This window comes from Cynara cardunculus, unplaced genomic scaffold, assembly GCF_001531365.2.
Source record: "Cynara cardunculus var. scolymus isolate 2C unplaced genomic scaffold, CcrdV1 Un_Scaffold_1285, whole genome shotgun sequence".
Taxonomy (NCBI): domain Eukaryota; kingdom Viridiplantae; phylum Streptophyta; class Magnoliopsida; order Asterales; family Asteraceae; genus Cynara; species Cynara cardunculus.
The window spans coordinates 67,092-80,546 of NW_020200721.1; positions in this window are offsets into that span (position 1 = coordinate 67,092).

Genomic DNA, 13,455 nt, shown 5'->3' on the forward strand with positions numbered 1-13,455 from the left:
AAGCTTGATACAGAGGAACATTCTTCCAGAACCTCTGTGAGACACGACAGAGGTTCTGTCACCTTTGTCTTGAATGATGGGCTACTTTGTTGAATGTCCTCTGCGGTCTTCTGTGACAGATTATCTTCTGTCAAAACTTGCTGTGTTACTTTTTCGATACTTTTACATTCAAAGATGATGAGAGCTAACATTGTTAAATTTTAGGAGGGACTAATTGCTTATCAGAAATACCTCAATGAAATGTCAGAACCGACAAACCTACCCATGAGGACAACCATATCTAAGTGATCTCTATATACAAAAGGATTTATGTGCTGAGACTAAAATGAAAATGAGAGGGGTAGTAGTTATGAGATTAAAAGAATTGATGAGAGTTGTGTTAGGATTAAAACAACATAAGAATCATGTTCCAAACTTCTAAAATCCGGGCATACCACACAATCTATTAGTTCTCAATTCTTTCGAGACTAATATTGAAAAAGGCAAAGCCCAGGCCAATTCTTGTCACAACCCCACCAGCTACTCATTTATCTTTTAACAGATAAATGTTTCAATAACACTTAGGGCATGCAGCTCACAATCTATCAATTTCTCTTTTGGAGAAAGTTTATATTGAAACAGAAGGATATATGTCCCCCCTTCAAGTCTTTTTGATCACTAATTGAATCTGATAAATTTATGTAGTCCACACAGTTTATCATTTTGAGCCTAAACAGAAGCATTAGTTGCTTTATCTTTCTACACTACACAAATTTTGCATTTTATATGTTATTTTGCCAAAACATTCATAGATATGCTATTTTTAAGCTATCAATGATTGAAAGGAAGACCTGGTGAGATAAGCCTCAAAAAGTCTCATATATACAGTACACCCATTGTACTGAGTATATCTGTTATACTCACAGGCCAATCTGTTTATAAGATTGAAAACAATTTCATTCGTTGAAATTGATTGTTACCTTCCTATTCTCTTAATCTGAAAAGATTAAATAAGTGGATTTGCAAAGATTTACTTACAATTTTATGAATTGACGGTTTACGCGGAGGATTTCATTCATTTTTTGTGTATGATGGAATGATTCTCCTTTCATCATAAGGGGGAGTATGTAATAATGAATGAAATGTCCAATTTCGAACATTATAATGGGAATTTGATGTAAAGATCAAGGGGGAGTAACTTCAAAGATGGCAAAAGACTCAAAAGGAGTGCGACTAGAGATGATTACAAAAGATTATTCTTGTGCTAAAATGACTGAGAGTTTTTGAATAAGAAGATCAATGCTTCGAAAGTTTACCAACAGAGTTTTCTTATCAAAGAGAAAGTTTGTGACTTGTTGTCTGAAGATTCTTTGAAGATCACATCTTGTACATTGTTTCTGAAGATTTTTGTTGATACTGTTCTACATTGTCAAAAGAGAAGATCATCGTTGTTCTACATTCGAGGGGGAGAATGTTAGAAGATATTTCTCAACAAATGATTGTCTGAAGTTTCAAGTTGAATATTGTTTTTGAAGAAGACATAATGTGCTTAAAGCATCAAAGTTCAAAAAAGACTCAAAGCGCGCAAATTTTTTTAAGTCTGAATACAAAGGGGGAGAATGTTAGGACTGAGAATCAGTGTAAAATTGTATTCATCCTGAAAGTTTATTTTGTCTATAATTGTGTAAAAGTCGTCGTGTTTGACTTTTATTAGGACTGTTTGACTTTGACTTTTGTCTATAGGTTTGACCCTATATAAAGGGTGTTGGCTTTGTATTTTTAGAAGAGAGTTTCATTAAAAACATTCAGATACGTTTATAAAGTTTGACCATTTTGTGGGTGTTGACTTTCTCTCTCCTTCTCTAAGTGTTCTTAATAGATAATATTGATTCTGCCATTGTTGATCTTGAAGCTTTCATGGAAGATTGATTAATTGGGACTTACAATATAGTATACCAAGTTTTCAGTGTTGAGAGAACAAATAATAGGGTGTATGAGTTATCTGAGGCTGATTTCTTATTCGTCAATCACAATGATCTGCTCCAATTGTATTATAAGTTAGCTCCATTCGAAGATAAGGCTATGAAGTTCACAAAGGGTTTGATTGTTGTTGTTCATGGCATGCTTAGAGCTACTTTAATGGGTGGCATGACTGACTTTCAGTTGGCCATAACTTTGAACAGAGATAGGGTATATTTGTTGCATCCAGACATAAACCTGGGGGAATTAGCAAGCTTTCACACAGGGACTGTAGTGTGTGATCCTCCAGGATACATATGCAAAAATCTCACTGAAAAGTTCTTATTCAGGGTATATGATATACCCAAGTACAGCTCTGGTACCTTGAAACAGATTAACATATCATTAGAGAAGAGACTATTGAGAAAGCCTAGAATAATTTCACGAGAAGAATGGCCAAAGATTAAAAGAACTAATAAATTGGATGAGGCGGCAGATTGACTCTCGACTTGAGTACAGAAGAACAATAATTGAGAAGTTCATTCGCATTCTTAATGACATGAAGTTCACAGTTTGAAGAGAAGTGGAAGATTGGTTATACACCTGCAAAGAATAAACCTTGATAGATTTAGTTTTGTAAATCAGAAGTTTTATTTTAGAAAGTTAGCTTAGGATTCATCAATTATGTAAACAGTTCCATTTTTAGTAAGGGGAGTTCATTTATTAGTTCATTATAGCAATGTAAGCAGCTTGGTGTGCGTTGTTGATTTTTTTATTAATAGAGTAGTACCTTCATTACTAATATGCTTTATTATTACCTTGTGTTATTTTTTTTTTCATATTCCTTTGCCTACATAAATGTATTAGACATCTTAATTTGAGAGATTTAAATCATGTCGAGAAATTATCTAACAGATATGAATGATTGTGAAAAGTACGATGCTACTTGAGAATGACCTGTCAAACTTGCACACTTCAAAGAACTTTGGAAATGAAATATGAAGAATGACTTCAGAGTAATGCTCCTGGTGTATCTCTAAAGTGAGACTCGGCAGACCTAAAACTCTGTATTGCTAGCAGATGCTTTGTATGCACCATGCAAAGTGTCAGCATGCATTATGCGAAGGCTCTACATAGTCCTCTACGTGGTGGCTGGTTTGGAAAATAAGTCTTTAGAATTGAGGTGGCGTAACTCTGATGAATGGGTATTCACACTTGTAATTTGGAAATAATTCTGAAGTGGAACTTTGAGATTGAACAATTCAGATTTAGTTACCGGTGTATTTTAATACGTTAAAGTTCACATTTCGAAGTCTGGATTAGAAAGTTTCAGATGTGAGATTATTAACTTCACATGAGGCAAGTCTGGAACACATAATTCAGCATTCGGGTGAGCTTACTCCATAGAATGAGTCTATTGCATGTATTATGCAGCGGCTCTGTGTCTGGAGTGAAGTTCTGCATCAAGAACTTATACTATTTGGCACTTTAGGCTTAATTTTCCTTGGAATAGAGCGCCACCTCTGTATATGAGACATTTTCTTCAATAAGAGCTCTGTCTCTTGGAGTCCTTCGCATGAGCGCTCTGTATGCATCATGCAAATGCTCTACATGCACTATGCAAAGGCTCTGCATACTCCTCTGTGTGGTGGTTGTGGTGGAAAAGAAGTCTTCAGAATTGAGGTGAGGTAACTCTGAAGAATGGCTCTTCAGACTTCTACGTTGGCAGTGATTCTAAAGTGGAACTCTGGAATATGTATTTCCAGACTTGCATAAAATTGACGGTTTCAAACTTGTAAGTCTGCTGATGAGGAACGCAGGCTTATTTTTCCAGCGTATTTTAAAAGTACTTTAAAGTTCAAACATCTAAGATTGGAGTAGAAGATTTCAAAATTCATACTACTGACTTCGCGTAAAGCAAGTCTGTAACACATAATTCTGCATTTGGGTGAGCCTACTCCCTAGATGACACCTCTGCATGTACGATGCAGAGGCTCTATGTCTGGTAAGGCTTAATTTTCCTTGGAATAGAGCGTCGCCTTTGTATATGAGATGTTTTCTTTAGTAAGAGCTCTGTCTCTTGGAGTCTTCCGCATTAGAGCTCTGTATGCATCATGCAAATGCTCTGCATGCACTATGCAAAGGCTCTGCATAGTCCTCTGCATGGTGGTTGTGGTGGAATAGAAGTCTTCAGAATTGAGGTGAGGTAACTCTAAAGAATGGCTCTTCAGACTTCTAAGTTGGTAGTGATTCTGAAGTGGAACTCTGGAAGATGTATTTCCAGACTTGCATAAAACTGACGATTTTAGACTTCTAAGTCTGCTGATGAGGAACACAGACATATTTCCCAACGTATTTTAAAAGTAGTTTAAAGTTCATACTTCTAAGTCTAGAGTAGAGGCTTTCAAAGGTCAGACTACTGACTTCGCGTGAAGCAAGTCTGGAACACAAAATTCTGCATTTGGGTGAGCTTACTCCCTAGATGACTCCTCTGCGTGTACGATGTAGAGGCTCTGTGTCTGGTAAGGCTTAATTTTCCTTGGAATAGAGCGTCGCCTAAGTATATGAGACATTTTCTTCAATAAGAGATCTGTCTCTTGGAGTCTTCCGCATTAGAGTTGTGTATGCACCATGCAAATGCTCTGCATAGTCCTCTACGTGGTAGTTGTGGTGGAAGAGAATTCTTCAAAATTAAGGTGAGGTAACTCTGAAGAATGGCTCTTCAGACTTGTAAGTTGGCATTGATCTAAAGTGGAACTCTGGAAGATGTATTTCTAGACTTGCATAAAACTAACGGTTTTAGACTTCTAAGTCTGTTGATGAGGAACACAGACTTATTTCCTAGAGTTTTCTAAAAGTAGTTTAAAGTTCATACTTCGTTTGGAGTAGAAGATTTCAAAGGTCAGACTATTGACTTCGCGTGAAGCAAGTCTGGAACACAAAATTCTGCATTTGGGTTAGCTTACTCCCTAGATGACTCCTCTGCATGTACGATGTTGAGGCTCTGTGTCTGGTAAGGCTTAATTTTCCTTGGAGTAAAGCGCCACCTCAGTATATGAGACGTTTTCTTTAGTAAGAGCTCTATCTCTTAGAGTCTTCCGAATGAGAGCTCTGTATGCACCATGAAAATGTTGTGCATGCACTTTGCAAAGGCTCTACATAGTCCTGAACGTCGTGGTTGCGGTGGAAAATCTGTCTTCAGAATTGAGGTGCATAACTTTGAAGAATGGCTCTTCAGATTTGTAAGTTGGCAGTGATTCTTAACTGGAACTCTGGAGGAAGTATTTCCAGACTTTCATAAAACTGACGGTTTCATACTTATAAGTCTGAAGAGGAGAGACGCAGATTTATTTCCCAGAGTTTTTTAAAAGTAGTTTAAAATTCACACTTCTAAGTCTGGAGTAGAAGATTTCAAAGGTCAGGCTATTGACTTCGTGTGAAGCAAGTCTGGAACACAAAATTCTGCATTCGGATGAGCTTACTCCCTAGGATGACTCCTTTGCATATACGATGCAGAGGCTCTGTGTCTGGAGTGAAACTTTGCATCAAGGACTTATACTTTTTGGCACTTAAGACTTATGCTTCCTTGGAATAGGGTGTCGCCTCTGTATATGAGACGTTTTCTTCAACAAAAGCATGCAAATGCTCTGCATGCACTATGCAAAGGCTCTACATAGTCTTGAATGTCGTGGTTGCATTGGGAAATCTGTCTTCATAATTGAGGTTGCGCAACTCTGAAGAATGGCTCTTCAGACTCTAAAGTTGGCAGTGATTCTTAAGTGGAACTCTGGAAGATGTATTTCCAGACTTTCATAAAACTGACGGCTTCAGACTTAAAAGTCTGACGAGGAGGAACGCAGACTTATTTCTCAGAGTTTTTTTAAAGTAGTTTAAAGTTCATACTTCTAAGTCTGGAGTAGAAGATTTCAAAGGTCAGACTATTTACTTCGCGTGAAGCAAGTCTGGAACACAGAATTCTGCATTCGGATGAGCTTACTCCCTAGGATGACTCCTCTACATGTACGATGCAGAGGCTCTGTGTCTGGAGTGAAACTTTGCATCAAGAACTTATACTTTTTGGCACTTAAGACTTATGATTCTTTGGAATATGGTGCCGCCTCTGTTTATGAGACGTTTTCTTCAATAAGAGTTGTGTCTCTTCGTGTATTCCACATGACAGCTCTGTATGCACCATGCCAATGCTCTGCATGCACTATGCAAAGGCTGTGCATGCACGATGCAAAGCCTCTTGATGCACTATGCAAAGGCTCTGCATAGTCCTCTAGATCGTGGTTGGGGGTGGAAAAGAAGTCATCAGATTTGGGCTGACCTAACTCTAGAGAATGGCTCTTCAGACTTGTAAATTGGGAAGAATTCTGAGGTTATACGCTGGGAGATGTATTTCAATATTTAAGGACCCCCATCGATCTGGTTCGTATATCCAGAACCTCTGGGTCAAAAAAAAGTTCAATATTTAAAGAATTTCACTCTCCTAAGTAAAGAAGACAGACTCTTACTGAAATAAATACACAAGTCTAATCGAAGGCAAAGGTCAAAGATAACCTCTGTATTACATTTATTATGTAATATTTTTACAGTACAATGAAAGGAAATTACAAGACTTGAAATTGTAAAAAAAAAAAACTAAAGATAGATATAATTTACAAAGACAGAGGCATTTACACATGTTGGAGCTTCATGAGCCTCCTAAGAAGCTCACGGAACTCTAACACACTATCGATGGATCTGATTATGTTACGCGACCTCTTCTTCGCACCCGGGGTATTGTCTCTGCTTCTGAGTAGATTATTCTTGATGAAGCGCAGAGTAGAGTTTGAATACTTTAAGCGATGATCTTCACGGAAGAACACCTTTCTTCCTTGCTCATTCCTAAAGATTACCCTGACCTCTGGTTCCACCAGCATCGTCCATGAGGGGAAATGGTTAACGCCTTCTAGTTCTTCATTCAGTGTAGTGACAATAAGTTGATCTATCCTCATATCCAAAGCCAGTTGAAAGTCGAATTTGCACCTAAAATCCAGGAGGTCCGTCATCGTCTGCCTAATCGCCGAGTTGGCCAAAGAATACTTCATCCTCTTATCTCTCTTATTGTCTGTATAGAAGTACAGAGACAAAAGATCCCATGGATTCAGATTAATAAGATCGCAATATGTAAAAGATTTGATCTGCCCATGGGACCTTTCAACCATGTATTCATGAAAAATGATATGGTTGTGCGCAAAGGTTCGTCGTCTGATGTCCAAGACTTTAATGATTTTGTCCACCGAATGAACTACTGAGACAGTTTGAGTGAAACGTCCTAAGAACCTCTGTCTAATATGATCTTGAGCCGTTGGATGCAGATTTATCTTTATGGTTGGAGTCTCATTTCGTAGGCTATAGAGATATTGGTAAACATCTTCACTGTCTGCAGTATCTTTGATCGGCTTATCTTGGGGAGTAGGCTTTATCAGGTTCTCCATCTGATCCCTGATCTCTTGTACTCGATTAGTGGGTCGTTTGGAGCTATGATGCCTGCTGCTGCCTGCCTCTCTCTGGCTTTCGAGCTCTGACTGGGACGTCCTGCCTTAGAGCAGGTGCGACTCTAGTCCCTTGGACAGGGACCTTGGCTCTGTATGTGTTCCGGTGTGGTGCTAGGCAGCAACGATTACTTCTTCAAGTGGGATCACCATTGGTATAGGAGTCGCTTCTGTTTCTTGCAATCTTTCTTCAAGCTTTGGCTCAATAACGTTGACAACCACCACTTCTTCTTCATCCATCTTTGCAGATGGAGCAGTCTCCATACCATACTCTGCAGAGGATGATAGTTTCTGATGAGGATGAAGAGGTGTACACGGATAGGAGCTTGATTACGTCCCCTTCACCCTCCTTATGCCCTATTGGCTCGGCTACGGTTGATGCAGAGGGCATCTTTCCTTTTCTTCGTTCTTCTGCATGTGTCTGCGCAGCATTGGATTTTTGACTGGATGGCGCTTGCACTGACTATCGAGGAGCAAAGGCAGAGGGGGCAGCCTTTAGAATAGAGCTCTTGGAGACTGCTGGCTGTTTCTCCCCCTCTTGACGACTTTGAGGGCCAGACTGGTCTAGGTCCTCATCTTCGTCAAGCCTCCTTCTCTTTGAGGCCTCGGCACATGCAGTGGGTAGCTCCGACTTCCTCTTTGGCCTCTGCACGTTAGTCGGAGGCATGGCCTTGATCTTCGCATTGAAAAGCTCAATGATCTCTGATGCTGCCGTAGTGGCCTTTTGGATTTCCATGTCCGTGCTATATTGGAAGGCTGCCAACGAACAACGCATGTCGGTGGCTGCCTGCTTCGGTGTGTTGTTGAAGTCAGAGGTGAAGTGTGCTACCTTTTGTAGAAGACAGTCACCCAGAGCATTCATCGGTGTCTGGGTGACATAATCGACCGGCACACTCAGAGGAATGAGAGCTTGAGCATCTTCAGATGAAGTAGAAGCTCCATCCCTCTGAACGTGTGCAAGGACCCTTTACAGAGTCTTTGCATTTCTTGCTGTCAATTCTTGAAGGCAATCAAGACGAGAGGCATTTGTCATAGACTCAGCCCTCAATACTGCCAAGGATGATCAAACTTCATCTAGAGCAGGTACAGAATGAGATGGCTTTGCACGGGCCATGTTGAGTTTTAGCTCTTCCAAGGAGCAAAGCACAAAGGTGGCCAAGGATTGGAACTCATCCTTTGTGACATATGCTTTAAGGGTAACCTCTGGCTCAACACATGGGCCAGATTTAGTCCTTATTCATAGGACACCTTCTATCTCGACTTGTTGGACGTTGGTCGACGAAGGATTTCCAGCCGATCCTCGTGTCTCTCCTAGAGGAGTAGACACTACAACTGTTCTATCAAGAGGAGTTCCCTCAGCATATTCAGAGCCTACAAAGGGACCCTCTATGAGTGGACTAAAAGACCGCTCGAGAGTCTCCAAGCCATGTGCACCTACGCCTTGCTCTGAACATGGTTGGGGAATTTCTAGTGTAGAGGAAACAAATTCCTCTATAGGGGAAAGTAGCATGGCATGGGAAGACATGCCACTTATATTTTCAATGGCTTCATTCTTTTGAGAGGGTGAACCCTGGAATGCAGTTTCCCTTTGGCTTGTTTGGCCAGAGGCAGATGCGACCTCTGGCTGGGTAGGCTGGTTAAGGTTCGAGGTGTGCGCCTCTTGTTCAATGACTCATATTGCTCGATGAACAGAGTCAGATGATGTGCTTGCACTGGGGTTGGGCTTGGAAAATAAATGTGCCTATTTAATGCCTTAGGCTGCTCTGGCTCTTCCTGAACCAAAGCAGCTTCTCCCGCTCCTCCCTCATCATCCTCTTCGCTATCAGATGAGGAAGAGCTCTCAGCCTCACTTTGCTCTTGCTCTTCCTTGGATTCCTCTGCATCAGAACTTGAAGACAGTTCTACTTGATGCATAGTCTCTTCTTCCATTCTCCTCGCTTCATCCTCCTTCCTTGCTCTCTCCTCTCGCTCTTGCCTCTCTCTTTCTTCCTTCTCTCTCCTTTTCTTTTCCTCCCTCTCCCTCTCTTGTTTGGCCTCCTGCCTCTTTCTCTTCTGCCCCCTCTCCCTCTCCATCCTCACTTGTTCTCCCTGGCATAAAGGCCTTTCTGCCTCTTGGGCTATCCCTATGTGTGTCAGGGTTCGAGGCACTGGTTCTAGCGCCTCGCGTACACGTCTATAACTCCTCCTTACCTCCATCGTTTTCATGTAGATCATCAGCTTCCTTGGAATGGGCCTCTCAGCGGAATAGCCATCCTTGCGCACAGTGGGCTTGTACGTGGAAAGTATATTAACCTTGTGCACAGGAAGGCCTGCGACGTCTATCTTCTACTCCTAAATACAAGGTCTTAGAAGAAGGCCTAGAAATCGTGGTAAGAGTAGATTTGGCAATTATCTTCCCTTAGAAACCTCATGGGCCTTCTTCGCAACCGCAACCTTGAACTCCGTGTAAAGTATGAAAGAGTAGTTGAGGGGCAGGTCGAAGAATATCCCGTACACAATCTGCAGGATATTAGTGGAGCACATGTCCAGGCTACCAATTTTGCCCGTGAGCAAGCGATTTACCAATGTGAACAGGACGTTCCACATTGGTGGCAGGAACTGACGACGGTACTGTGATGGGTACCGGATTTGTTGGTTGTACCCCAACATCTTCAAAAAAGCCACCAGTTCATCCCCGGTTGGGAAAGGGGCGTATTCATCCATGCCAAGATCCGTTTTCGTCGGAAGTTGTAGGACTTGGGAGAAAAACGACCTGGAAATACGCACTGAGACATATTCCTTGGTGGAGAGAACATAGAATTCGCCAACAACTCCACGCTGGGATTCAGTGATGTCGCTTGACTACCAAAATTTTTGAAAACGCTCAGGAACGGCGTCATCCACGTTCGTGAGGGCAGGATTGAGAAAGTGATGTTGAAGGATGTCAACGATTGGGTGAAACTTGGAGTCAAAATTGTCCAAGGTCAGGCAAAGTGCGTGATTATTTGGTTTCAAAGGAAGAGGAATAATGCTCTGGATTGTTCCCTCAATGGATTTGAGGGTAGTGGTATGTGTTTGGGAGTTGTTTGATGCGGATATAGACATTTGCAGGTTTGTTGGGCAAGAAGACGATTGTGGTTTGGGTTTCGCTCAAAGTTAGGGTTTCAGAGAAATGGTTTAATTAGTGTTTAATTTTGCGTTTTCTGTGCGGATATTGGGTTTAACGAACTTACTTGCAATGGAAATCGATTGAAGCGAATTGGAAGAGATGATTTTGGGAGGTCAAAATTCGTCAATGGCAGCAAACGTTCTTTAGTTATTCGAAGACAATACTGAGAGAAATATGGTGAAAGAGTTTGAAAGCGGAAAGAAATTTAATTTTGGGGATAAAGGGTAATTTAAAAAGAGATTTCCTAATAGGCACTTGAGTGGAAATCCCCCTGAAGCGTCGAGAACTGAAACGGTTTCTGCACAAGCCTGTAGGGGGAAGACACGTGGCTTAACATACTTTGCATCCCGCCTCCCTTATTTGAAAAATTAGAGATACAGGCGGTGATCCTCTGTAAGTGACAGCTTACATTATAAAAAATATTAAATAAATACGTATTTGACAAACACAAGTCTGAAGTCCTTTTCCAGAGTTGAATTAGAAGGTTATTCGGAGTCACAAGTATGAAGGAACCTTTCGTAAACAGAAGCTCTGAGTAGTACATGCAAAGCCTCTGTGTAGCTCTGCATGAAGCACGAAATCAGGCTTAAAGGCTCTGCATAGTACATGCAGAGCCTCTGAGCCTGCTACTCCAATTGAATGCGCACATGGTTCAGATAGGGGTGGCAAAAAATGACCCAACCCGCTAACCCACCCGAACCCAACCCAAAATTAGCAGGTTGGGTTGAGATTTTCAACCCATTTAAATAAATGGGTCAACCCACCTAACTCATTTAAATAAATGGGTTGGGTTGGGTTGAATTTTTCGACCTGCTTTCAACCTGTTTACAACTCGTTTTCAACCTGTTTCCAACCTATTTAAAATATTATATAATTTTATCTTATTCTTAATATTATATCTAGTATTCTAATTTTTTATTTTGTTTTATTCTTAATTAAAAATCCTACCGCCATGAGATGAAAGTTCAAATTCCAATCACCTCCATTACTCTTAATCATCATGAAACCCTAAGAAAACTCTTTAGTCCATTACTCCATTATCGTCTCCAAACTTTGGGATTGGTGAAAGTGGAAGTCGAGTTACTTAGAATTTAAAATTTTCCAATTTATTTTGAACGATATATTTGGTGTGGTCGTGTTATATTCAAATTTTAAACAATTTATTTGTATTTGTGGTTGTGTTGTGTTTTATTCAAAAAAATTAAATAGTTTAGTCTTTTTTTATTTAAAATTTTAAAATTAAATGGGTCAACCTAGGTTTCAACTTATTTATTTAACAGGTTGGGTTAAGAAAATTGTAAACAGGTCAACCCGCTGTCAACCCATTTAGGTAATAGGTTGGGTTGGGTCGAGATTTTCAACCTGTTTAATAAATGGGTTGAACCCGAACCCAACTCAACCTGACTCATTGCCACCCTTAGGTTCAGACTCTCCTGCAAGACTTCTAATTATCCTCGGAGAAGGATATCTTAGTCGTCTTCTTGTAATTGTTGAGCCAAAATCTCGAATACGTGAAGAGACAGAGCTCTTACTCAAGAGTTAAGTGTATCATATACGAAGGTCGACCTGTATTTCGATGATCATAAAGACTTCTAAAGAAATACTTATTTGACAAAGTCAAGTCTGAAGTCCTTTTACAGAGTTAAGTTAGAAGGTTATTCAGAGTCACAAGTCTAAAGGAACCTTCCATAGACAGACGCTCTGCATTGTACAGCAGAGCCTCTGTGTAGCTCTGCATTGAGCACAGAATCAGGCTCAGAGGCTATGCATAGTACATGCAGAGCCTCTGTGTAGCTCTGTATGAAGCACGAAATCAGGCTCAGAGGCTCTGCGTAGTACAAGCAGAGACATAACTCTTACTCAAGAGTTAAGTGTATCATATACGAAGCCCTTCCTGTATTTCGATGATCATAAAGACTTCTAAATAAATACTTATTTGACAAACACAAGTATGGAGTCCTTTTACAGAGTTAAGTTACAAGGTTATTCAAAGTCACAAGTCTGAAGGAACCTTTCGTAGATAGAGGCTCTGCGTTGTACATGCAGAGCCTCTGTGTAGCTTTGCATTGAGCACGAAATCAGGCTCAGAGGTTCTGTGTAGTACATGCAGAGCCTCTGTGTAGCTTTTCATTAAGCATGGAACCAGGCTCAGAGGCTCTGCGTAGTACATGCAGAGCCTCTATGTAGCTCTGTATGAGGCACGGAATCAAGCTTAGAGGCTCTGCGTAGTACATGCAGAGCCTCTGAGCCTGCTACTCCCATGGAATGCACATATGGTTCAGACTCTCCCGCAAGACCTCCAATTATCGTCGGAGAAGGATATCTTGGTCGTCTTCTTATAATTGTTGAGCCAAAATCTCGAATACGTTAAGAGATAGAACTATTACTCAAGATTAAGTGTATCATATACGGAGGCCATCCTGTATTTTGAGGATCATCAAAACTATTGCGCGTAAAGGTTAAGTGATTGATGCAGAGCACCACTACGGAGACAGAGGCTCTGTGTAGTAGATGCAGAGCCTCTGAGCCTCCTACTCCCATGGAATGCGCACATGGTTCAGACTTTCGTGCAAGAACTCCAATAAGCCTGGGAGGAGGATATCTTAGTCATCTTGTTCTAAATCTGGAGCACAAGTCTGAAATACATCAACATAGAAAGCACATTGATAACTCTTATTTTTAAGAGTTATTTCATATTTATTTCCTTCCTTTTTGCTATTATTAAATACCCAATTTTTCTTGTTTTTCCTCTTTTATTCCAAAAAGTTTTAAAAAGATGATGAAACACAAAGGAAGAAGTATTATTCCAAAAACCTGTATTTTTCTGAC